We start from the raw sequence: 25204 nt of genomic DNA on the forward strand, positions 1-25204 counted from the left end.
TCAGCAACTCAAGCTTATTATACACAGTGCTGTACTGTTCACTTAATGCAAGTTCTTTTCTTGTTCGTTGAGTAACAGGGCTCGACTGGGTCTCTTCCTGGCGTAAGCACAACTGGAATACAATGATGCCTTACTTGTGTCCAATATAAAGACTGTTTTCATCACTGGACAGATTAGCACTGAAGATGTATGCAAATGATACAGTAACGTGGCTAAAGTTCCCTCCTACACAAGACTCAGTGTCAGGAAGGAACTCCCATGTTTTTTTCGAAGAAAAACAAAAAAAGTTTTGTTCAGTCTGTGAGACAGGAGTCCATTCATTATTTCCTCCCCTCCCCCCACTTTATCTGAACTTATTACGGAGACATTTGTGACAAAGTTGCTCAGTGCTCCTGCAGAAAAGGAAGCCAGGAGTTGTGACCGGCAGCCCCGAGGAAACCATTATTGAGGTGACCTACAGTCCTCCAGCGTGCCCGCCGACTCTGAAGGCAAACTCTTAGCTGAAAGCCAACTCGAAAATTTGCAGAGGACACATTTGGTGCAGAGGTGAAAGCTGGAACTTGTGGTGAAGTCAGAAGACAAATGTGGAATCTGATTCTGCGACCTCTTTGCTAGATCAGGTGCAATGGAGACGTCCAGAAGCAATATACTTCTGATTCACTCTGCATTAATGCTTGATCACCAATCAAAAGTAAAGAAGTATGGGCAAACTAAATTCAAAGTAGTTTAGGTTTGTGTCCATAGGGTGGTTTTTAAGACACCATTCACAATGCTTCAAATTACCACTGAAACTCTGTTACCAAACTTCATGCAATTGTTCCAATTCTCTTCAAAAGACTATTACAGTAGCTATAATTCTAGAACTTAATTTGCTTATTTTATAAGCAGCAATATATCATAAACAAAATTACGCTATTTTCTACATTCTACCAATTCACAAGTAAATATCCCTCATCTCATTAATCTGCTTTACTTGTTCGAAAAAATATTTCCCCAGTATTCTCATTTTTCATCACCTTGTTACACATTTATTCTGCGCAGTCAAGCCAATTAACATCATGAATAAGGACACAGCAACACAGTGGTTAGCACTGTTGTTTCACAGCGCCAGGGAACCGGGTTCGATTCCCGGCTTGGGCCACTGTCTGTGTGGAGTCTGCACGTTCTCCCCGTGTCTGCGTGGGTTTCCTCCGGGTGCTCTGCTTTCCTCCCACAAGTCCTGAAAGACATGCTTGTTAGGTGAATTGGACATTCTGAATTCTCCCTCAGTGTACAGGAACAGGCTCCATAGTGTGGCGACTAGGGGATTTTCACAGTAACTTCATTGCAGTGTTAATGTAAGCCTACTTGTGACACTAATAAATATTACTTATTATCCTGGGGCGGCACAGTGGCACGGTGGTGAGAACTGCTGCCGTACGCTGCTGAGGACCCTGGTTCGATCCCGGCCCTGGGTCATTGTGCATGTGGAGTTTGCACATTCTCCCCGTGTCTGCGCGAGTCTCACTCCCACATCGCAAAGATGTGCAGGGTAGATGGATTGGCCAAACTAAATTGCCCCTTAATTAGAAACATTTTATTATTTTTCTGAAATGAATAAGGAACTCTCATAGCTCAGTTGCTAGTGCTCCTGCCTCAGAGCCAGAAAACCCTGGATTTAAGTCCCACTCCAGGACTTGTTGGCTGTGGAAGGAGTGTTCAAGTGGCTTGGAGCAGGTTGTAGCACTCTTCATCATTCTCCAAAGGAGAAATAGTGTGTGGACATACACCAAACAAACAAGTTTCACAAATTAATACCACACAGTTCTATTGTTCTGAAAAAACAGCAAAGAGGGGTAAGGTGTCCAACTTCTCAACATTCAAAATGCACGGTCAATGGGAATAGACTTTGGGTGGATCTGGAGTGATCAGCTTCGAGTATTTCACCACACGGATCTGACAACTGCTTGCTGAGTCCCTTCAGTATGTGAAGCTTAAGCGTCTTGTGTTCCGCTATCTCAAATACTCTTTCAGTAGGGTTTCTCCCTATTGGCCCTTGAATGTCTCCAGATTAACTCGGAGTTGATAGTCTATCCCCTATCAATGGGGCATACAGGCAAACAATTTTAGGTGCAGATTTTGGATAAGCTCACTAACTTTCAGCTGATTGTGCTGCTGTTTTAATGCTGCTCTTCTACATCCACAGAGTTGCTGGAGGAACGTTTTCTAGTCTACATCAAGAAGTTGCATTTCTGGAGTTGAGTCTTAGAAAAACATTCTTCAGGTGCGGAGGGAAAAGACGACTTTGCTCATATGATGCATCATTATATCTCTCCAAGACATTTCATGCTAATTACTCAGAAATTTGATTCACGGACAGATGAGCTGGCTATTTTGCACACTGAAAGACTAGCAACAGCAGTGTGATAAATGGCCAGTCAATCAGTTTCTGGGTGTTGCCAAATTAACAGAAACCAATCACATACATGTTGGCTCAGTCTTTCAAACCTTCTGAATGGGTGTCTTTCCAAACACACTGAGGTGGCTGAGAGACGTTCGATCAACAGCGTCGTGAAAATTTTAATGCCAAGATCGCCTGAATGTTGCCTTAAAGCAGGTGTGTGGATTAACTGGAGAAGACTGGACCCAGAATGCTGTTTCCTCTCCTTGGATGCGCAATAAATTGTGATGATTCACTCGTTTGCAGGCTGTAGTCAGCATTTTTGCACATGATCCAAAAACGTGACAGTGTTGTGAACCATCTGAAGTTCCAGAACCATTTCTGTAGCCCCAGGGGACAGAATGTGGTGAACATCCCTGCCTCTCATCCCAAAACTGTCAGTGGAACCAGCATTGACTGTTTGGAGATTGCGACAGGGTTTGTGTGTCATAAAATAAGCTAAATGAAAACTAATTTCCACTAAAAATGAGTGAGATGCTTGGGGAAAAAATAGTAGCTTCCAAAGTATAAATGCTAGTTTGAAGTGAATTCCAGGGAGCGAGTGGGATGTTTGGTCGCGAGATAATTAACGGGCAGGTTGCACTCATGGACAGCAATTTATTTTTAAATTTAAAGTACCCAATTCTTTTCTAAATAAGGGGGAATTTTAGCATGGCCAATCCACCGACCCTGCACATCTTTGGGTTGTGGGGGTGAGACGCACGCAGACACGGGGAGAACGTGCAAACTCCACACGGACCGTGACCCGGAACCGGTATCGAACCCGGGTCCTCGGCGGTGTGAGGCAACAGTGCTAACCAATGCGCCACCGTGCCGCCCGCATGGACAGGAATGAGAATTTAATTGCTTACCTCAGTTATTATTAAGGTAATAAATATGTAACTTAACAGATGACCGTAGGTGAATTACAAATAAACAAGTGAGTGATAGGTGTGACATTCCGACCTGAGTAATATCCAAAAACTACTTAGATATTGCAAGAGAGACAATTACTTGTCAATTACTTTTCGTTAGAACCGTCAAACGTTAAATGCAACGTATTGAGCTGCACTCCGAAAAGGTCTTCATTGTCACAGAATCCTTCTGTGATATAAACTTCAGTTCAAACAATAAATTAAATCAGCAGAAACATGGGCTAAATTCGCTGCGTCACACCGCTGGTAGCGGAGTTCCCAGTGAAGCGAAGCATCCAGCATCGGGGAGAAAACAGGATTGCCCCGTTTCTGATGCTCTGGCCCCACCCCCATCCCACTGGCATGGAGATTCGGGCCCGCGCGCCAGGAGGAAGATTGCAAATGGGGCTTAATCACCTATTTGCATCCACTTAGCGGGCCAGGCACCATATTCTCCGGGCCCACGTGATTCTCTGGGCTAGGAGTCAGGTGGGCGAGAATTACTACAGGTATGGATAAGCGTTGTCCTGATGTGATGGACCTCACGGTGGGCCAAGGGGGTAACTCCTGAACCGAGTTTCCCCCAATATCCATCGGAGGTCCACACTTCCCACACCGCCCCACCCCCCCCACACACAATCCAAGAATTGGGGGTGTCGCCTTATTTAGGAGGCTTATGTGGGGGGGGGGGGGGTCACTCCTGTACTTGGGGGAAAAATCTGGGGATCGGGGGCTGTATTCCAATGTGGTGGGGGGAGGGGAGTAAGCTGCGAGACCTCACTATAAGGCTGCCTGCTCAAAATGGTAGCCCGATGGCGGGATTCCCTCAGGAATCCCTCGCAATCCTTGGCATGCATAAATTTGCATGGCGAACGATTGGGAATCACGTTTGGGAGCGTAAATCAGGTGCAATTCAGCTCCGGCAGGAGAACATAATCTCCCATATGGTAAATTCCGGCCATGGTACAAAACGGCAAAACAAAAAGTACAAAACGAACACCGTACCATTGCTAAGGTAGTCTTGAAACACACCGTTACTAAACGTGCCCATGTCAAAGAGCCTGCCAGTGGGGGAGGACAGCCATGTGACCATGTTCATGGTTCACAAACTCTGAATGGGATACACATATCTTGAGCTTCCATCACAACCTGGCTGGAAAACATGAGGCGACATGCTCCTCGTCCACCGTCAGGAGATTAACATGCCCACAAACGTTCAGACATCTCCCCCTGCCCCCACACCTCCTCCCCTCCCCCGACAACTCAACTACTCCAACCATCCCCCACAACACCAATTGCTTGCATGAACGCTCGCACAATGTAGTGGGAAATCTTCCCTATGGTCTTCTGAAAACTGTTATTCTGGAAAAGTGGCCAGCAACGCTGTCTGAATGAACGACAATGCTCGCACGTCATCAAAACAGCTTCAACAGGGCAATCATGGCTGGAGTCAGAGGCAGCAGATATGACCTGTACATTCAATCAGAAATATTAAACCGAAGGACCATTTGTTCTTTCAGGTCGACATAAAAGACTGCCTCCGACTGGTCCAGGGGAGTTCCTCCAGTGTACAAACAATCTAATTCTCAACCAACATCACTATGTCATTTAGCATTGCTGTTTATGAGATCTTGCTGTGCATGAAGTTCCCATTGCATTTCCCTACATTTCATTGGTACCTACACTTCAAAAAGTACCCATTAACTGTGAGACACGTTGGGGCATTTGGAGAGTGTGAAAGACACTACGTAAATGCACCGTTAAGCTGATGATTGATATGATTACTGCTGCCAGAGTTTATTAAAATGCCTCCAGCAATGCAAGTTTCGCTATTTTCCATAAAACAAACAGAAGCTCTCACCTGCGAACACCAGGCATGGGTGCCAAACACCAACATATATCCTTCACAACTAGTGTTTCTGAGCCTTTAACACGTGAAAGAGAAGTAGTCAATATGATTTTTGTGTTCAAGCGCAACTGTGAAGATTATATTTAATTCTGGTTACTTTTAAGTTTTATTCAAGGCATATTCAAGGTGACTGAAGAAATTTGTTTGCAACGTGAGGTATGCGGGAGCGATGTGATCGATTCAGTAAACTGCTGGGTTCCAAGAGATGCAACGCCACAACAGCATAATGAGAGGTTGCAGCTGTAATGATATGTATATAGCCAGGATAGTCAAGGGTTAATAATTACATCCATGTGTCAATCAAACACAGAAGGTGCTACTGATTGACTGTGTTTAAGACAGCCTCTCAAGGAAATCTGGGAGATGCTGAAGAGAACATGGAGAGAGCAGAGTGAAAGTTGATTAGACATATCTAGCACAAGGTCAAGTCATAGTGTAGTTAGTAGTCAGATAGAATATTGAATCTGTAGTACAGATTCAATATCATTTGTTATCATCTATAACTCAGTAGAGTGTGCAAACTTCATTTAATTAGGAGTGTAATAATAAATTAGTTTTGTTTCAATTTTTAAAAATAAATTTAGAGTACTCAATTAATTTTTTCCAATTAATGGGCAATTTAGTGTGTCCAATCTACCGAGCCGGCACATCTTTGGGTTGTGGGGGCGAATCCCACGCAAACACAGGGAGAATGTACAAACTCCACAGGGACAGTGACCCAGAGCTGGGATCGAACCAGGGACCTTGGCGCCATGAGGCAGCAACGCTAACCACTGTGCCACCGTGCTGCCTTTGTTCCAATCTTCTGATTGGTATATTCTTTGGCAACACTACATCGGGTCATTCTGGAAGAAACGACAAAGAAGAGAACATATTACCAGTCGTGGTAATATAACAGCAGCAACTGTGATGTTTTATATTGTCCATCTTGCTTGACGGTGAAGTGGTCGGCACTGCTGGAATCTTACCGATCTCACGGCCTCGGAGGGGGCTGAGGAGGGTTGGGAATTTTAAAAAGTTTTGTGTCCGGTTGACTTCATAATGGGTGACATTCCCATGGCTGCAGAAAACCGCTTTAGGGAGACAAGCAGCCAGCAAGGCCAATTAAGGTCCCGCTTCAATGTGCAGTTTCAAATTCCTAGGGGTGTACATCTCCAAAAATCTGTCCTGGTCCACCCACTTCGACGCTACCACCAAGAAAGCACAACAGCACCAAAACGTCCTCAGGAAACTAAGGAAATTCGGCATGTCCACATTAACCCTTACCAACTTTTACAGATGCACCACAGAAAGCATCCTATCGGGCTGCATCACGCCTGGTATCGCAACTGCTCGGCCCAGGGCCGCCAAGAAACTTCAGAGTCGTGAACACCACCCAGTCCATCACACGAACCTGCCTCCCATCCATTGACTCCATCTACACCCGCATATATTTGGGACCCGCAAATCGTTCCAACGCCTGAAAGTTTTAAAGCTTAATATGCCGTCCTGCTTCGTTTCCCTCGACGCAGGATGAAATAAAAATAACTCCTCTGACATTGGAGTTGGTAGCAAACTCCTCAACAGGATTTACATGAGAAAAATCCAGGAATTATATCAGCTAAAGCAACATTTGCGGATACGTGTACACTGATTGTGACCGGAGTGAGTCTTTATGACAGTAAATGTGTGAATCAAGCAGGCTGCTTTGCTCTGGATGGTGTCGAGCTTCTTAAGCTTAACCATCCAGGCAAGTGGAGGGTGTTCCATCAAACCGCTGACTTGTGCCTTGTAAATGGTCATGGAGGTTTGGAGAGTCAAGAGGCAAGCTGCTCACCTGGCAGGTCCAGTTAAGGTTATAGGTAATGGTGACCCCCCCCCCCCCCACCCCACCGGGCCTGGAAATTGATGCAGCCATCTTGAAGTTTACAAGTTGCCCACATCTTGCTGCTGGTGGCTCATGAGCTACCTCATTATCGAAGAAAATGGAAATGGACCTAAACACTCTGCAACCCATCAGCGAACCAACCCCACTTGCGACCGTAGATGAGAGGGAAGGCCTTTGCGGTGCAGGAGCTGAAGATTGGGCATCTGTCCTGAGGAACTCCTGCAGCAATAGCCACATGGCTTGGCCACATGGCGTATTTCATATCCTAACCAGTTTACTCATGGGGAACATGTCATAAAACTCAGTTAAACAAATGTAACATAGGTTTTATGAAGATTCGGCGTGTGGACCTCAACATTATTCACATTTCAAACTAGCGCTTGCTGAAAGAATACTTCAGGGCCAGTAGTGTTTATCATATTCTGACATATGGTGAATAAAACAGTGTTAACCTTCAGGATGCAGTTAGGAAAAAATACCATCAGAATAGATGCAAGTATCCCTTAGTGACAATATAAAGGTACCGTAAATAGGTTTTAGTGGGCTTGAAAATAAAAATGATTGTCCAGGTATAACGCATGAAAATTAATTGAAAGGTATTGCCTCCAGGCTGTAATAAAATCAACCTTTTGTATGGTCTGTGAGTGAGATTAGAGTGTGATTTGGGTGTCAGATCGTGTTCCCAATGAGAAAGGCTGAGGTGAAACTTCTCCCTACACCAGCACAGTGGAGACAGAACCTGCCCCAATATGCTTCCCACCAAGCAACCGCACTCATAATACTGATCATCAGGGCAGGCAATTTATGCACGAAAGATCCCATAAACAAATCCATTTTTTTGGCAGCTTCGTCGGGGAGGGAATGTTGCACAGGGCATCAGGACAGCTCCCTTTCAAAAGGGCCATGGGATTCCTTTTTAACGAGCTTCCAAATGAGCAGCCAGTCTGGATTTAATGTCTCCCCTAAAAGAGGTCAACTCATGGCCTATATCCCCTCCGTGTGGTGTTGAAGTATCAGCCTCAGATCGATGTTCATGTGCACAGTGGTGCTCGATTCCGCAAGTGCCTGGTTCGGAGGTTTAGAATACTATCAACCAGGGCAAACTGAGGAGGCTCCAGTAAACTCATAGAATCATAGAATTTACAGTGCAGAAGGAGGCCATTCGACCCATCGAGTCTACACCGGCCCCTGAAAGAGCACCCTACCTAAGCCCATATCCCCATAACCCAGCAACCCCACCTAACTTTTGGACACGATGGAGCAATTTAGGACCAATCCACCTAACCCGCACATCTTTGGACTGTGAGAGGAAACCGGAGCACCCGGTGGAAACCCACGCAGATACGGAGAGAACGTGCAGACAGTGCCCCAAGCCAGGAATCGAACCCGGGTCCCTGGCGGTGTGAAGTAACAGTGCTAACCACTGTGCCACCATGCCGCCCCTCAGAGTTGAGAATATTGGCACCTACAAACATCACACCTTGTCATGGCAGATCTTATGATTTGTCAGTGCAGTACTACTGTAAGATCAGAAGAACATGAGAAACAGGAGCAGCAGTACAGATGGAGCTTGGCTCAAGGAACCTCGAAAAGGAAAGAGGTGGGAAACAAAACATAATTTTAACACAGTGCTTTACTGCACATCACGGCCTTCCAAATGGGCTAAGTATTTCACTGGTTGCTTTGTACTGTAGACTACAAGAGCTTGTATGAAGAAAAACCAGTGTTACAGCTCTATTAGGGTTCATTGTTTTGTGACTGCACACATTATGTATAATGGAATCCAGGAAAATAAATGTAAACCATGTGGAGTACTATTAGTCGCTTATATGAGACTGATCAGCAGGGCTGTGACTCACTTCAATGAAATGTAAGGAATTTGCAGACTGTGAGACATGGCTGAACAGCAGTACTTTTGAAACAACATCACACATCTTCCATTGGCTCCAAACGGAACTCCATAATGCTTCACCAGGACCTCACAAATGGACTCAGTTTCTTTAGACTTCAGGGACATGGTAATTAAGGGCCAGGCGAACAGGAGCAGCTCCAAAATATCAGGTTTATTTATTCTGAGGGTGGGGTGAGCACAATAGACACGTTAGAATTGGTTCAGGGACACGCTATATTTTTACATTTGGTATCCGTATCTCATAGTTTGTGCATTTGAAAACACGAAGGAACAATGCCTCCTCTATTTCCATACCAGATGCTGCCTTTTAATCCCCCTGTTCAAAACTTGTTGCTTTTTTTTCTTTCCCAGCTGGTGTTTCCGATTCTCCCACCTCTCGGAGTTATATCTGGAGCCTTCCCGTATCTCAATAAGCAATTTGGTCCGACGTGGCCACTGAAGGGAAGGATTCTAAACTCGGTCATGTTCCCGACAGCCCACCCACCCGGCTGGGATTGAATGGGGACCCCAGAGGTGAAAGAACACACTTCCCCATCACCACTCGCCTGTCTCTCGTGACATCTTAATGTTCAAGGCGAAGTAGAAAATGCAAGTGAATCTTAATTAATTTATGCAGTTCCTGTCAAACAGCATGCAGCGACCCTCGCCTACTGTGACCATTCACTGTCTCTTTCAGAGATTCCCCCCTCAATAGGCCTGATAAGAATGAGGAATGATAAAATGACCCTACATTTAGAGAGGGCTCTGCGATATCCTAACCGGAAAAGGTGTGGAATGGGCAGGTAATCCACCATTTAGAAAATAAATGGAATCAATATTGACTGCTTGAGCACTCAACACAAAGTCATCAGGCTGACTCCCAGACTCAATAACAACCTGCATTTTTGTAGCAACCATGACATGGTTATAAAGTCCCAAGGTGTTTCAGTGGCACATTATCGAACACATTTTTAAATGAATTCATGGGATACTGGCTGAGCCAGCAGCAGGTGTTCATCCCTCAATGCCCTTGAATTGTCTTGCCGGGCCATTTCTGAGGGCAGTTAAGAGTCACCCACTTTGCTATGGATCTGGATTCACATGTTGGCCATACTAGGTAAGGCTGGCAGGTTTCCTTCCCACAGGGGTGTTAGTCAACCAATGGATTTTTTACAAAAATCAACAATGGTTTCATGATTGTCATGAGGCGCTTGATTCCATCGTAATGGGATTCGAACCCGGGACCCCAGAGCATTAACCTGGGTCTCTGGATCACTGGTCCAGTGACAACACCACTATGCCACCACCACCCTTTTCACACAGCTGCAGCCACATAAGGCGATTTTAGGGACGCTGACCAAAGGTTGGTCAAAGAGGTAGATTTTCAGAAGCTGCTTAGAGGGGGGAGGTAGTTGGAGACAGAAAGGTTGAGGGAGGGTGTTCCAGAGGTTAGGCACTCAGCAGCCACCAATGGTGAAGTGGTTTAAATGGGCGATGTGCAAGAGACCATGGGGGCGATTCTCCAATATGGAGCCCAAGTGTTCTCGCTGTTGTGAACACCGTCGCATTTCACGACGGCGCGAACCGGGCCCGGGTACGATCGATTCGGGCCCCCACAGCCTCCCCGGACAGGCACCGGAATGTGGCGACTAGGGGCTTTTCACAGTAACTTCATTGAAGCCTACTCGTGACAATAAGCGATTTTCATTTCATTTTTCACAGGGGGCCAGCACTGGAGCGCCGTGCCAGAAAGTAGGCCAGGGGGGTGGAGAGAGAGGCTGCCCTGCCGATTGGTGAGCCCCGATCACGGGCCAGACTCCATTGGAGGCCCACCCCGGTGAAGGAGCCCTGCCGATTACCCGCACCTCGGCGTCGGGGCGTCGTGGCGATTCTCCGGCCCGGCGTGGGGCTCGGAGACCCCCCCCCCCCCCCAATGTTTGGAGGAATGCAGAGATCTTGGGAGGATTGATAGGCTGGAGGAGGTTACGGATATAGGAACTTTAAACTACCCATTGGTGCGTGCTCAGATTACACCTTGTCAATTGTACTGACTCAATTCAGAAGAAGATCAGAGCAGTGGTAAAATGAGTGGCTGCCTTTAATCTCACTCATTTCTACCTTGGAGGTTAGATTAAAATTACCCGTTAAGTCTACTTTGGGCCTCGATGGACAAAGTCGAAGACAAAAATAACATTATATTTTAGGCTATAATTTTTCCGCTTCACATCCTTAATTTTGGAGCTAATTTGTTGCTTGGAGTTCTTAATGTCATACCTATGTAGGGCCGCAGCTTAGGCCAGACTGACATTTCATTCATTACAAAACCCAATGCCAATTTTTTAAAAATCCCAGGGACAAGGCATGATCATTGAGAAATGTAATCTAGTTCATTAAAGGAGAGAATGGGCATAATTGCACTCTTTTACAGGAGCTCCAATATTTCCAGATTGGGAATGGTGAATGAGCCACCTAATTTCTGTCCTTGGAAAATCTGTGTTTTTTAACGTTAATAATTCACTAACTTTTACATGAATAGTCAGTGTATGAACATACAATTTCCAAGGAATCACCATTTACTTCTTTTGCAGCTTCCCCCACTTTATCTGGGGCCGTCACAGTGCTGATCATCCTTCTTCTTCTTTTAAAAAATAAATTTAGAGTACCCAATTCTTTTTTTTCCAATTAAGGGGCAATTTAGTGTGGCCAATCCACCTACTCTGCACATTTTTGGGTTGTGGGGGCGAAACCCACGCAAACACGGGGAGAATGTGCAAACTCCACACGGACAGTGACCCAGAGCCGGGATCGAACCTGGGACCTCGGCGCCATGAGGCAGCAATGCTAACCACTGTGCCACCGGGCTGCCCTTTGATCATCCTTCTTCCACTCCTCCTGTCAGTCCACTCCTGTCAGTCACCCATTCCTCATCCAAGCCCATTTGTGTTTAAGTCTCTCATCACCACATCTTTCCATCTGGTCTTCGGTCTTCCGCTTTTTCTTCCTGGCCAACCCATCACCGTCGCCCGCCTGACGACATGTTCTCTCTCTCTCCGCAATATACGACTATACTATTTCAGTCTCCTCTCAGGTATTTTCTTCGACGCTCCCACAATTTTCACTGACCCACCACCCCGGTGTGCCATCTCCTGACCCTGCTCTCCACCAGCTTCCCCATCTCAATCATAGGCAGCCAATACTCCTATCCCCTTGACGTTGCCCATGTTGCTGCACTACATAGAACAAATAGAACATAGAACTGTATAGCACAGTACTGGCCCTTCGGCTCACGATGTTGTGCCGAACTAGTCTGAAATTAAGATCAAATCAACCTACTCCCAATCATTCTAGTGCACTCCATATGCCTAGCCAATAACCGCTTAAAAGTTCCTAAAGTGTCCGACTCCACTACCATCACTGGGAGTGTGTTCCACGCCCCAACCACTCTCTGAGTAATGAACCTACCTCTGACATCCCTCCTATATCTTCCACCATGAACCTTATAGTTATACCCCCTTGTAACAGCTATATCCACCCGAGGAAAAAGTCGCTGAACGTCCACTCTATCTATCCCTCTCATCATCTTATACACCTCAATTAATTCACCTCTCATCCTCCTTCGCTCCACTGAGAAAAGCCCTAGCTCCCTCAACCTTTCCTCATAAGACCTACCCTCAAATCCAGGCAGCATCCTGGTAAATCTCCTTTGCACCCTTTCCAATGCTTCCACATCCTTCCTATAATGAGGTGACCAGAACTGCACATAATACTCCAAATGTGGTCTAACCAAGGTCTTGTACAGTTGCAGCATGACCGCACAGCTCTTAAACTCAATCTCCCTGTTACTAAACGCATAATAAGGCTGCTCTCACAACTGTCTTCCTTCCAGATTCAACCATCTCCAAGTTGTACTTTTGCACATTGCTATATGTCTCCATCAAACCGCTCACCCTGTCCCACCCTCCTCCACATTTCACTTGCCATCCAGCAAAGAGTCATGTTGTGGTTGCCTCCATGGCTCCTGTTTGATATTATCCCCATGGCCACTCTTTCTTTTTGACACTCAACAGCGAGTGTCAGGAGACTATTTGACGATATGTGCTCAGCCTTATCCTTTCCTCACCTGACATTCATCCACGTGGACAATCCAGCAGGGAAAGTAATCAAGAATGGGAACCCTGGATTATTATTGCCCTCTTCAGCTCTGGATGACGTGTCAATTTTAGCACGCATGCGATGACCCGGCATGCATCAGCTAACGGAGCCCAACGAACCTGCAAACCTTGCTACTTCTATATGGGATATTTAAGTTTTGGAGGGGGGGGGCACTATATTCATGTTTCAGATGGCAGGAATGTACATAATCAGAAGAGGACAAACCTCACAATGCTCCCTCAAAAATCACTGGGAATCAAAACACCGCGACCACTGCCCTTTTGATATAAACTTACAAAATCTTTGTTCATGTGCCTGAGAAACAAACGACAATTTGAGCAAATAACCACAGCAAGTGAAAAAATACACTTCATCACCGTGAGCAGAGAACACAAAATTCCTTTTAAAGGAATGCTATAATTATTTTACTTGGAGTGATTTCAAAACATTTGTCAGGATAAAAATGAAGTACAAATTATTTTGAATGCCCGTCTGCCTTTATTTTAATAACGGCGAGAAAAAAAAAGAAATCACATCTGAAGTGCCGTCTATAGCTTTTGGAATGAATAATTCCCACAAGGGCCGAGATGGTCCTTGTGAAGTGCTACACAGATGGCGAAACAAGCACATAGTTTTCTTAACCACTACAGAAATATCTCAAAACATTATTCAACTGCAGGAAAAGCCATCCATTACAACAAACAGTACTGCTCTGTCTCAGAGTTTTTTCTACGCATCAGCAGCACAAAGAAGCCATTTCTGCCCCTGACCACAACAAATTAACGTGTGGGAGCAGGCATGTGAATGGTCTCTCTGAAGAACTAAATACAGGCCCCCAGAGCCCCACCAACAACATAGAAACCCTGACCTTTCACCTGTGCTCGGCAGTAACAACAAGGATTAACTGTGAGAACCACAGGAGCCAAGCTAAGATCTCACAGCTCTAACATCTCACAGACAAGATCTTAAGGCCCTTTTAGTTGATTTAATTGGTCTGCCGTTAACCCGTCAAGAGCTGAACTGCCTTTGAGTGAAACAGGAGTTTCATTATTATTCGCATTAACGTGTTCATTAGAAAGTGCTTGGTTTGTTATCTTAGGCTGTTTATTTTGACCAGTTGATTGTTAATAGCATCGGCAGGGATTTCAGTTAATACTCTTGAGTGTTCTTATTGCTCAGGTCAATTTGTCTCCATTTTGGACTTCAAACAAACATCTTTACCGGTTTGCGGGGATCCTAATCAACCCTTGTTTTATTTTATTATTTAAAATATAAAATTTAGTCTGAATTGCAAAAAGATAACAACCATGATTGCAAGTGTAATCTGGACTGCAAAGCAGACTTAAAGGGGTGGCTGGTGAGAGAATTTTACCAGAGGCTCCAGTACAAGGCAAGGGCCAATTGGATCTCCTGAGCCCACACTTAACAGCAGCAGGAACCGATCAGCATTTGTCCCAGAAGTGGCCTCCTAAGCCGCCGCCTCCAGGCCCACTTGTACATTCAAGGACTCTGGGCAGGCCTTGAATATTGCCAGACTACACAGCACCCCAGCTGAAGCCTCAGCAGTTCCACCTCTCCCCATGGCGCTGCTGAGGTAGGAAGGAGACCGAGAGGCCACGGAGGGAGAGAAGTTAAATAAAATAATTTGTGATGCTTGAGAGTGGAAGGCCCATTAGGATGGAGGAAAGCGCCCTCCAGGGGGATTGTTGGGCCCGCAGTGGCTGGCTTTCCTGCCCATGGCACCTTTTACGTGCCATATGGCCCGTCTGCCTTCAATGGTCCCCAAGCTACCTCAGCAAGCTGGCCTCCACGTGGGGGCCAGAATCGGTTCTGCCCGCGCCCGTTTTGCGCCGTTGTGAAACGTGACGGCGTTCACGATGGCGCGAACACTCTGTCTCCATTTCGGAGAATCGCGCCCATGATACCTGCGGCAGCATAAAGTTTCCCCCTTTTACAGAAAAACAAATAACCTGGGGTCAACATGATTGATGAGATAACCCAGCATTAATCATGTCACTGCACTTCTCTACCATCCTGGTAAAACGTCTTGCAACAGTATACCAGGCAATAAACCCACCACAAAACTCCTTTAACCATTTGCCAAGATCAGACATAACGTTGGGCTAGATATTATGTGGAGCTGTGTTCCCACCGAATATTTGGGAGCTCACCCACGAAAACGCCGGCTGGCCGTAGCCACTTAATATTTTCCAAGCAGCTCTCGTCCCAGTCCTGCCAGGTTTGAGCAGCAGTCACTGCTGGGACTACAGCCAGTCCTTGAGAGGTCATGAGACCAGACTGAAGGTGCTTCTAGGACAGGCAGGGCCTGGCTGGCAGGTCCTAGAGATGAGGGAGTGGCTGGGAGTATGACCTGCGATGGGGACAGGAAAGTGTTCCTGAAGGAAGTACCCCATAGCATTTACTCAACACCAGCCTGCCCAGTAAAAGCTGCCAGGCTACCCTCTGAGCCTGTGTTTCCCCTGGGCATGGGCAATATAACAGCAAGCGTGGCATTAGGCACTTAAATGACCATTAATTGGGAACTTAAGGGCCTCAATATGACCAAGAGCAAACGGGCCTCCACCATCCCCAATAGAATGGAGGACAGGTTGGAGATGGGCAGGCCACACCCTGAATTTTACAAGCCTCCAGTCTTCAAACATACTGACCAGACAGTGTAAAATCCAGCCCATAACCTATCAATGAGATGAAGCCTTTGATTTATTCCATCTTCAGCAGGCCCAAATTTAAGGCCTCAATGTAAGATATCCTTAGTACTGTTGCCTCACAGCGCCGAGGTCCCAGGTTCGATCCCGGTTCTGGGTCACTGTCCATGTGGAGTTTGCACATTCTCCCCATGTTTGCGTGGGTTTCACCCCCACAACCCAAAGATGTACAGGGTGGGTGGATTGGCCATGTTAAATTGCCCCTTAATTGGAAAAAAAATGAATTGGGTGCTCCAAATTTATAAAAAGAATTCTACCACAAGACAAGACAAACGTGATTAGTTGTACACTGCATACTGCCACCGTAAATGCCTCAATAGGGGAAAGGGCGAGATTCCCACCCAAGGCCCTGCCCGCCCCACCGTGAAAATGCATCTTTAAAAAAATAATCTTTGTTGTCACAAGTAGGCTTACAGTAACACTGCAATGAAGTTACTGTGATAAGCCCCTAGTCACCACATTTCGGCGCCTATTGGGTACATTGAGAGATAATTCAGAATATCCAATTCACCTAACAGCGTATCTTTCGGGACTTGTGGGAGGAAACCGGAGCACCCGGAGGAAACCCACGCAGACAGGGGGACAACGTGCAGACTCCGCACAGAGAGTGAGCCAAGTCGGGAATCGCATCTGGAGCCCTGGCGCTGTGAAGCCTCAGTGCTAACCACTGTGCTACCGTGTCTTGGTCAAGGTGGGCGAGATCCTAGAGGGAATCTTTCGGTGGGAAAGATCCCAGAGAGAATCTCGTCCATGCAATTTTATGCTGCACCTCCCTCCACCAGCAGTCTCCCCCCCCCCTCCCCCCCCCTCTCCTCCTCCCCCCACGGGCCTCAGAACCTCCCTGGAGGGAGTGCCGGCTTCTACTCCAAGTAATGAAGATCTGCGGCATACCACCACTTGGGGAACTAGGATCTAGGGGCAGGAATCTGTATGCGTTGGATCGAATCATAAAATATCTGTAAACTATCCAGGCTGATATCTAAAGCAGCTGCTTAGCCCTTAAATCTGAACATTAGGGCCCTAATGGCAGTTACTGATTGCTTTTTGAAAATGAGATTGCGATGAGCTGATGATAAAAGGTCAGTTCTTAAAAAAACGTTCAAGAGAAATCCTTTCCTGGAGATGGGGGAGCACGATCAAACTTTCCCTGTCTGATACTGGAAACAAAATTAGCTTGCAGTAAATTTCCTTTCTTGCAAAGCTGAAAAAAAGTTTTTCATCTGAACATGTGAACATCTGTAAATGACAGATCGGAAAAGGCCTAAACAATCTAACCAGCCTGTCTCTCACGTTTGCGAAACATCGCAAAGTGGTGCTGACACAGAGGCAAGAAAACTCCAGGGAGAGGTGAGAAACCAGGTCAAAATATCTGGAAAATCCCTCTCCCACCCCTTTATACAATCAAAACAAGTCCACGAGATTGCAGTGTTCGCGATCACTTTGGTAAAAGATGGTGGGCAAGATGGTGGGCTGGATCTTCCAGCTGTTCACGCACCCGTAAAATTTGCTTCAATTATTTCCTGCGGTAGTGAATTCAACATTCTCACCACTTTCTGGAAAAAGAACTTTCTTCTGAATTCCCGGTGTGATTTCTTGGTGACTATCTTATGTTGATGGCTTCTAGTATTGCTATTCCTCGTAAGTGGAAACATTCACTCTGGTCGGGATTCTGTAATCCTGAGGCTAAATGTTGGTGCCGTTGGAAATGCCGTCGCGGTTCTCGACGGCGTCAACACAACCTCAGGATCAGCAATTCTGGCCTCTACAGGGGGCTAGCATGGCACTGGAGCGGACCACGTCGCGCCAGCTGCTGATCCTGGTGTGAACTGAGTTCGCAATGGCTCCCTTCTCCGCGCCGGCCCCGACGCACCATGGCGCAGGGCTACAGGGGCTGGCGCGGAAGAAAGGAGGCCCCCAGCCAGAGAGGCCAGCCTGCCGATCGGTGGGCCCCGATCGCGGGCCAGGCCACATCGGAGGCCCCCCCGGGGTTGGACCACCCCTGAAACGCAAACTCAAGAGGGTTATAATTAGGCTCAATCTCACATTCAATAACAGAACTGAAATGGTCTAGTTTCATTTATTTGAGCGACAGTTTTCACCATGTGCTCATTCCTGGTAAAAGTCTGGCCAACTTGGGCAGTTAAAGAAAAAAACACATAATTAACCACGGTTAACTGAATCTAAGGAGTTTAAATTTCACCTTAATTTTGACGACTGTACCTGGGCCACTTTGGTTCCATTTCCTGCTTGTTCACATTGATTATTTTTCCATGTTATTTATTTAACACCCGCCTAAACATTATGATGGAATTGAGTTCAATGGTTACTTCAGGTAATGGATTCCATGTTCTGACAACTAAAAGTAAAAACAATGTTCAAACTATTCACGTCTTTCCCAGTCTCAAACATAGGTTACTTCCCCTTGTTTACAATTCACTAACCAGTGGAACTAACCGTCCTCTTCATACCCCCTCAAAGCCTTCCATAATTTAGATCGCTTCCATTCAATCTCTTGTCCGCTCCCGTGTAGTCAGCACTGGTTTCTCAAGTCTCTCATCATATCAATATGCCCAGCCCACTGAGTGTGTGTACGTCATAATTCCTTGTTGCACAAAAAGTCATGACCGGGGATCTTAAATTGTGTGCAAATACCTTTTTTAATCCCCTAAGTACTTGTAGGACCACTTGTGTCAAGTGTGTACAGTTCCCCATTCATTGTTGATCAAGTGCTGGGCAATTGAGCTGCAAAGCTTTAACCACAGGACTATAGTACAGGTGTGATTTAAAGGTTTATGGTTAACTGCAGCACACTTTATTCCACGACAGGAGAAAGTATTGAATACATGGAACACCACCCAGTTCAGCAGCAGCTCACGGCAGTCTCAGTGATGTGGAGGTCTTTATTAAGCAGCTAATGTCTGTAGTGTATTATAATTCTCCCATAATCCTGGGGGTGCCCTCATAATACATAATTATGTATCAAATGTTTTGTAAATCTTTGGTATGTGTTTGAGTTAGAACCCTTGACTTTTGTTGAAAAGCAAAACCTTTTTAGTCTGCACCATCTAGATGGGAGGAGATGGGGGTAGCTGGGTGGATTAAGCACATTTAAATAATAAATGCATTTAGAGTACCCAATTCATTTTTTCCAATTAAGGGGCAACTTAGCGTGGCCAATCCACCTACCCCGCACATCTTTGGGTTGTGGGGGCGAAACCCACACTTCACTGTTCATTTAGCATTTTGTGTTCAATCTGTATTCAGTTAGCTTAAATTCCATGTTTCTGCTGACAGAAAATGAAATAAACCTCAGTGGGTCAGTTTGACCCACCATGATTTTACTAAAGGTTCATCTGCATTAAATAAGTTTGACTGTAATAATCCTATTAATGAGAGATCATGAAGGCACTGACATCTTACAGTGCTGACTCCTGACTAAGTGACAAGGGAGATGTGTCCAAATGGAATAGGAACCGTTTATCTGTTCTCCACTAAAAAGTGGACAGGACAAATTAGTAGTAATAATAATCTTTATTAGTATCACAATTAGGCTGACATTAACACTGCAATGAAGTTACTGTGAAAATCCCCTAGTCGCCACATTCCGGTGCCTGGTCTGGGTACACTGAGGGAGAATTCAGAATGCCCAATTCTCCTAACAAGGACGTCTTTCGGGATCTGTAGGAGGAAACCGGAGCACCCGGAGAAAACCCACGCAGACCCAGGGAGAACGTGCAAACTCCGCACAGACAGTGACCCAAGCCGGGAATCGAACCTGGGTCCCTGGTGCTGTGAAGCAACAGTGCTAGCATAACTTTAAATGTTGAAGCACTTTCCTTAACGGGAGGTTCATTTTAATATTAGTCTAAATGAAAAAATTCATTACTATGATATTTCAATCTGGAATAATAAAAAATTACCACAAAGATCATTTATCTAGACCAGGGGTGGGCAAACTACAGCCCGCGGGCCGCATGCGGCCCGCCAAAGGTCTTTATGCGGCCCACCAAGTCATTAAAAAAAAAAAAATTTTTTTTAAGGTTAATGGGGGGGGGGCTGTTGGGTTACTTACTGGTATAGGGTGGATACGTTGACTTGAGTAGGGTGATCATTGCTCGGCACAATGTCGAGGGCCTAAGGGCCTGTTCTGTGCTGTACTGTTCTGTGTTCTATATGAGGCGCCCAGAATCATAACCGGGTGAAGTAATTATTTTACTTAATATACTATGCGGCCCTTTAAAATTGTGAATTTCTGAATGTGGCCCTTGCACGGAAAAGTTTGCCCACCCCTGATCTAGACGTATATAAAAGATGCTCCACAAGCACCGAGGGGGATGGTTATTCCTCAGTTATACAGGCAGCGGAGGAATTAAACATTGATAACCTGCAATATAACCAATGAAAGGGTGCCCTGTGACAAATAATTCCCTTCCCAACTTTCATCCCAGCAATTCCACAATATAATTCACTGTTCCAGTGTGTAGGAGAATATGACTGATTTATCCCTCTGTCATATTGCTCTGTGATCAGCCTACGGCAGGTACATTTGACCAAGGCAAGTTTGGTTCATGTGGAAATGAGAAAATAAGAACATGTGGTAATCCAGGCAGAGGTCCAACCCCGGGTGTTTGAGCATATCTGACCGAGGAGAACTGACTGACAGACACAAACTTCCAATTGGAAGTCAAACATCCTCATCACTGCATTCGGATACATCACATTTATTTAAATTCAATTCATAATTCTGACAAACAAAAAAAAAATGTGCATTTACTTCAGGTAGGTTATTAAACTGTGTATTGACATTGACACGCAGTTGATACAAACTACTCAACACGTGTATAGAAATATTGCTGAGCACATTTTCGTTCTTATTTTTACGGAATAAACAGGAAAAGTAAATTTAAATGGAAAGGCATCTTTAAAACTATGCAGAGATGAAAAATACTTGCTGCCTGCTCATATTTACACTGGGATGTCAGAGTAGATTTACGACTGTTAAACAATTATCCAAACCGCATACTTAACCACATATATGTCGTTTGCGTTTGCCCTCTCGAATCAAGGCAGATTATGTCTTTGGCGTTGTACAGGTTGAGTACATTCTTGAAACAGAAATAAAGCACACACACAAGGTAGAATTTAATCCACGGGACAGGAGTTATGCCAGATGGTGAGGGCCCTGTGCCAGCTCCTTTGAGGAAGGCCCACCATATTAATTGGCAGTCAGGCTGTTAAGTGGCTCGAGGCGGGACTTCACCAGGATCAAGGGCCCCAGGGGACAGAAATTTCACAACCTGAGAGCTGGCAGCCCATCAGAGACTGGCAGCTCCTCACCACTGCCAGTATCACCAGGTTGGGAGGGGTGGGCACGATTGGTGATCGCTTCTGGCAATGCACCCACCAGAGACTCAGTATCAATGAGGGACCCAGAGCACTGGTGAGTGAGGGCAATATGGGTGCCATTGGGGGGGGGGGGGGGGGGATTGCAGGCTGGGGGGACGGTATTTGGAAGTAACGGCAGGTGGGTGACTTTCAGCAGGTGCTCCTCCAGACTTCCGAATGCTGGGTCCCACGAAGAGCCCGTCTTTCAGGACTTGTGGGAGGAAACCCACGCAGACACAGGGAGAACGTGCAGAGTCCCCACAAGCAGTGATCCAAGCTGGGAATTGAACCTGGGACCCTGGCGCTGTGAAGGCATAGAGCTAACCACGGTGCTACCGTGCAATTATACCCGAGGGCCTCAATGAGCATCAGTGCGAGAAGCCAATCCTCGAGCCTACCTGCCCGGATTTAATCAGGGCAGAAACAGGTAGACATCGGAGACCCCATGTGCCACTCTGCTGCCTGACGAAATGCCCCTCCACCTTTAAACTCACTTGGAGGGTGAAGGCGATTAAATTCCACTCAGAATGTCCATTTCACCAAGGGCACGATCAAATGGCCTCGTCACACCCAATTCGGTGACCCGACAAGGCCATGAGTCGTCTCTCGCGAGATTTACAGACCTCAGGACACCTTGTGAGATCTAACGAGATCTTGCGAGATGTCGCGATCTGGATCTCGCCCTCACTGGGTGGGATCCAGATAACAGTTAGCTTCACTTAAAGACAGAGTATTCCGAGGCCCGGGATCGAACGCCTGTGCCTGGCATAACTCGCTGTGGCATCGTTTAGCACTAGTTTCCACAAACGTGGACCAGGCATAATGGCACTGGGGAGGGGGGGATCTCCCAGGTAATCGGAGGCCCCCAGGTGGTCGGTCTCTGGGCAGGGTGACACCCTGGTAACCCCAATGTCACCCAGGCACCTTGGCACTGCCAGTCTTGCACCTTGGTACTTACACCTGGACTACCTGGCAGTGCCACTTGGCACTTCCAGGGTGCCCAGGTGGCACTGCCAGGCTGGCAGAGGCACTGCCTGGGTGCCAGGCTGGAAGTGCCAAAGTACTTGGATGCCAGGGTGCCTGTGCCGGGGATCGAGCCCACGGGTGCCCTTCTCTTATGAGGTGGGTTGAGGGGTTGCTCGAGGACCCCCTAATCAATATGTTGGGGAGTCGGGAAGCCGTGGTGGGGGAGGGGTCGAGAGATTGGGGACAGCATTTAAAAATGGCGCCCCGATGTCACCCTGCACTGACGAACTGAGCTTGTCAATGCAGAAAGTGAGGTAAGTGCGACCTCGGAGGATGTTCCCTGCAGACGCCTCCCCAAAAAAACAAAGTCCCGTTTGATAGCGGGGTCGTTCTCGGCGCTGCAGGTTCTGAGAAAGACTCCGCTATTCGCGCCCAGAACGGGACTCTGTTTCTATTTAGTTAAATCGAACCTCAATACTACTTGGGTGCTATGAGCTGCAGGCAAGATGATTGACATTCACGAGTACACATAGTATTATACCTTCAGTATACGTGTAAATGAGTCCAAATGATATATTATTAGAGCAAAGTTCAAGCAATTTATTCAAGAGTCACACAGGCTTTGAGACAGTGTTTGTGTCTTTAAAGGGAGATTGCCACATTCATGAAAATGAACTGGGAGGGCAGCACGGTGGCCTAGTGGTTAGCACAACCGCCTCACGGCGCTGAGGTCCCAGGTTCGATCCCGGCTCTGGGTCACTGTCCGTGTGGAGTTTGCACGTTCTCCCCGTGTCTGCGTGGGTTTCGCCCCCACAACCCAAAAATGTGCAGAGTAGGTGGATTGGCCACGCTAAATTGCCCCTTAATTGGAAAAAATAATTGGCTAATCTAAATTTAAAAAAAAAAATGAAAATGAACTGGGTTCTAAACCAGATCAGAATCGTTCGCCCTAATCAATAATATACAATGTTTCAAAGCTTTTACCAGCCACTTTCATGTGTGTTGATCATCATGTTAGCACACCGGTGTCATTTTAAACCTGCTTTATATGGGGGGGGGGGGGGGGGGGGGGGGTGAATTTCTCTTGGTCATTTCTGCCACCCTATCTGTACTTGCTCTGATCCTAAACCATTATCCTGAGTTGGGGCTCATAGGCATGGCAGGATTCCTGGACTTGACAACGTCAGTGAGATGCTGCCATGGAACAGCGCAAAACCCCGGGTACAAAGCTTCTCGAGTCTGCTACACCATTTAATGAGATCATGGCTGATCTGTGACTTAAATTCATAAATATTGTCTTTGCCCCATATCAAGTAATACCATCACCTTTTACAAGGAGAGGCAAAAAAGAGTTTTAAAGGGATATAAAAGCCTTGAAGATTAGGGAAAAGGAATCTATGGAAGCCCTCGGCGAAGATTGGATTGGATTGGATTGGATTTGTTTATTGTCACGTGTACCGAGGTACAGTGAAAAGTATTTTTCTGCAAGCAGCTCAACAGATCATTCAGTACATGGGAAGAAAGGGAATTGAACAGAATTCAAGAAAGTACATGAGAATACATAATAGGGCTACACAATATATACAATGTAACTACATAAGCATTGGCATCGGATGAAGCAGACAGGGTGTAGTATTAATGAGGACAGTCCATAAAAGGGTCGTTTAGGAGTCTGGTGACAGTGGGGAAGAAGCTGTTTTTGAGTCTGTTCGTCCGTGTTCTCAGACTTCTGAATCTCCTGCCCGATGGAAGAAGTTGGAAAAGTGAGTAAGCCGGGTGGGAGGGATCCTTGATTATGCTGCCTGCTTTCCCCCGGCAGCGGGAGGTGTAGATGGAATCGATGGATGGGAGGCAGGTTCGTGTGATGGACTTCAGCAGGTAAGAGCCTCAGGCAGCGGAAGGTGAAGCCACTATTAGGCCTGCGTGGTACATAGCTGCAAACCTGGCCCTGTAAAAACTGTTTTGTGGGGCCACGTCACCTTCCACCTCCAGGGAGCAGACATTAGCGGTACTAATGGGAAATCCTAGTTGGGGTGATGTGGTGGTGTTATAGGTCTCACCTCCCGACTGTGATTTCGTCCTATTTCAGGCAGGATGGTGGAGGTGAACTCCTGCTCGAATATTTTGTGACAAAGGTTTGCAGGTCTGGTCTAATGGTCACCATGGTGACTGTTTACGCATTAATAATAAAAATAATAATAATAGCTTTATTGTCACAATGAAGTTACTGTGAAAAGCCCCTAGTCGCCACATTCCAGCGCCTGTTCGGGGAGGCCGGTACAGGAATTGAACCCGCGCTGAATTGCACGTTTGAAACATCTATGGTGTAATTCAAGAGATGGCATGACATTACATGATTGATATGCTAAAGTGGGAACAGCGATTTTACGGTTATGAGCAGGGGTGGGATTTTCCAGACCTTCCCATCGCTGGGATTGTCCGGGCCCGCCGAATGTCAATGAACTTTTAGCTGGGCTGCCGAATCTCCCGCAGCGGGTCTCGCCGCCACGATTTGGCCTTAAAATCCAAGCCCAGGTAATTTGCTATTTTGCATGCATCATGATGCAAGGACATTTGTGGAAAAACTGAGCTTAAAAGAACCAATCTGCGAGATGAAACCAGGCAAGTTCCCAGTACATTGACTAGCATTTTACACGTTCTAACTGACTGTCCTGCAGGCCGATGGCAGCTTCCTGCATTTTGGGAGCACATTTGAACTTCAAAGCTCATGGCTATCAAGCAGTCTGTTGCGCGTTCTCTCCTGGACTTGGGTCTTTGACGAGATTAGCATGGGAGGCAACTGCTCTTTGTCCCAATTCCAGCATAGAAGCTGCTGGAGGAAGCACTATAACCACATTAGAAACTTTGTGTATTATATAACACAGTTGAATCCTGTTAAAACATATGATGCCTGAGTTTGCCAAGTAATGTTATGCTTGGATCCCGTTTTCTATAAATCAATGATAAGAATACTC

General features: G+C 46.3%; 1 protein-coding gene across 3 annotated transcripts in view; it reads right to left on the reverse strand.

Annotated features, from left to right (window-relative positions):
• The window catches only part of LOC119953648 (zinc transporter ZIP11-like), a 762231-nt gene that overhangs the window by 38495 nt on the left and 698532 nt on the right, over positions 1 to 25204 (reverse strand). The gene's annotated exons all lie outside the window — the stretch shown is intronic.

Source organism: Scyliorhinus canicula, chromosome 18 (assembly GCF_902713615.1).
Source record: "Scyliorhinus canicula chromosome 18, sScyCan1.1, whole genome shotgun sequence".
Taxonomy (NCBI): Eukaryota; Metazoa; Chordata; class Chondrichthyes; order Carcharhiniformes; family Scyliorhinidae; genus Scyliorhinus; species Scyliorhinus canicula.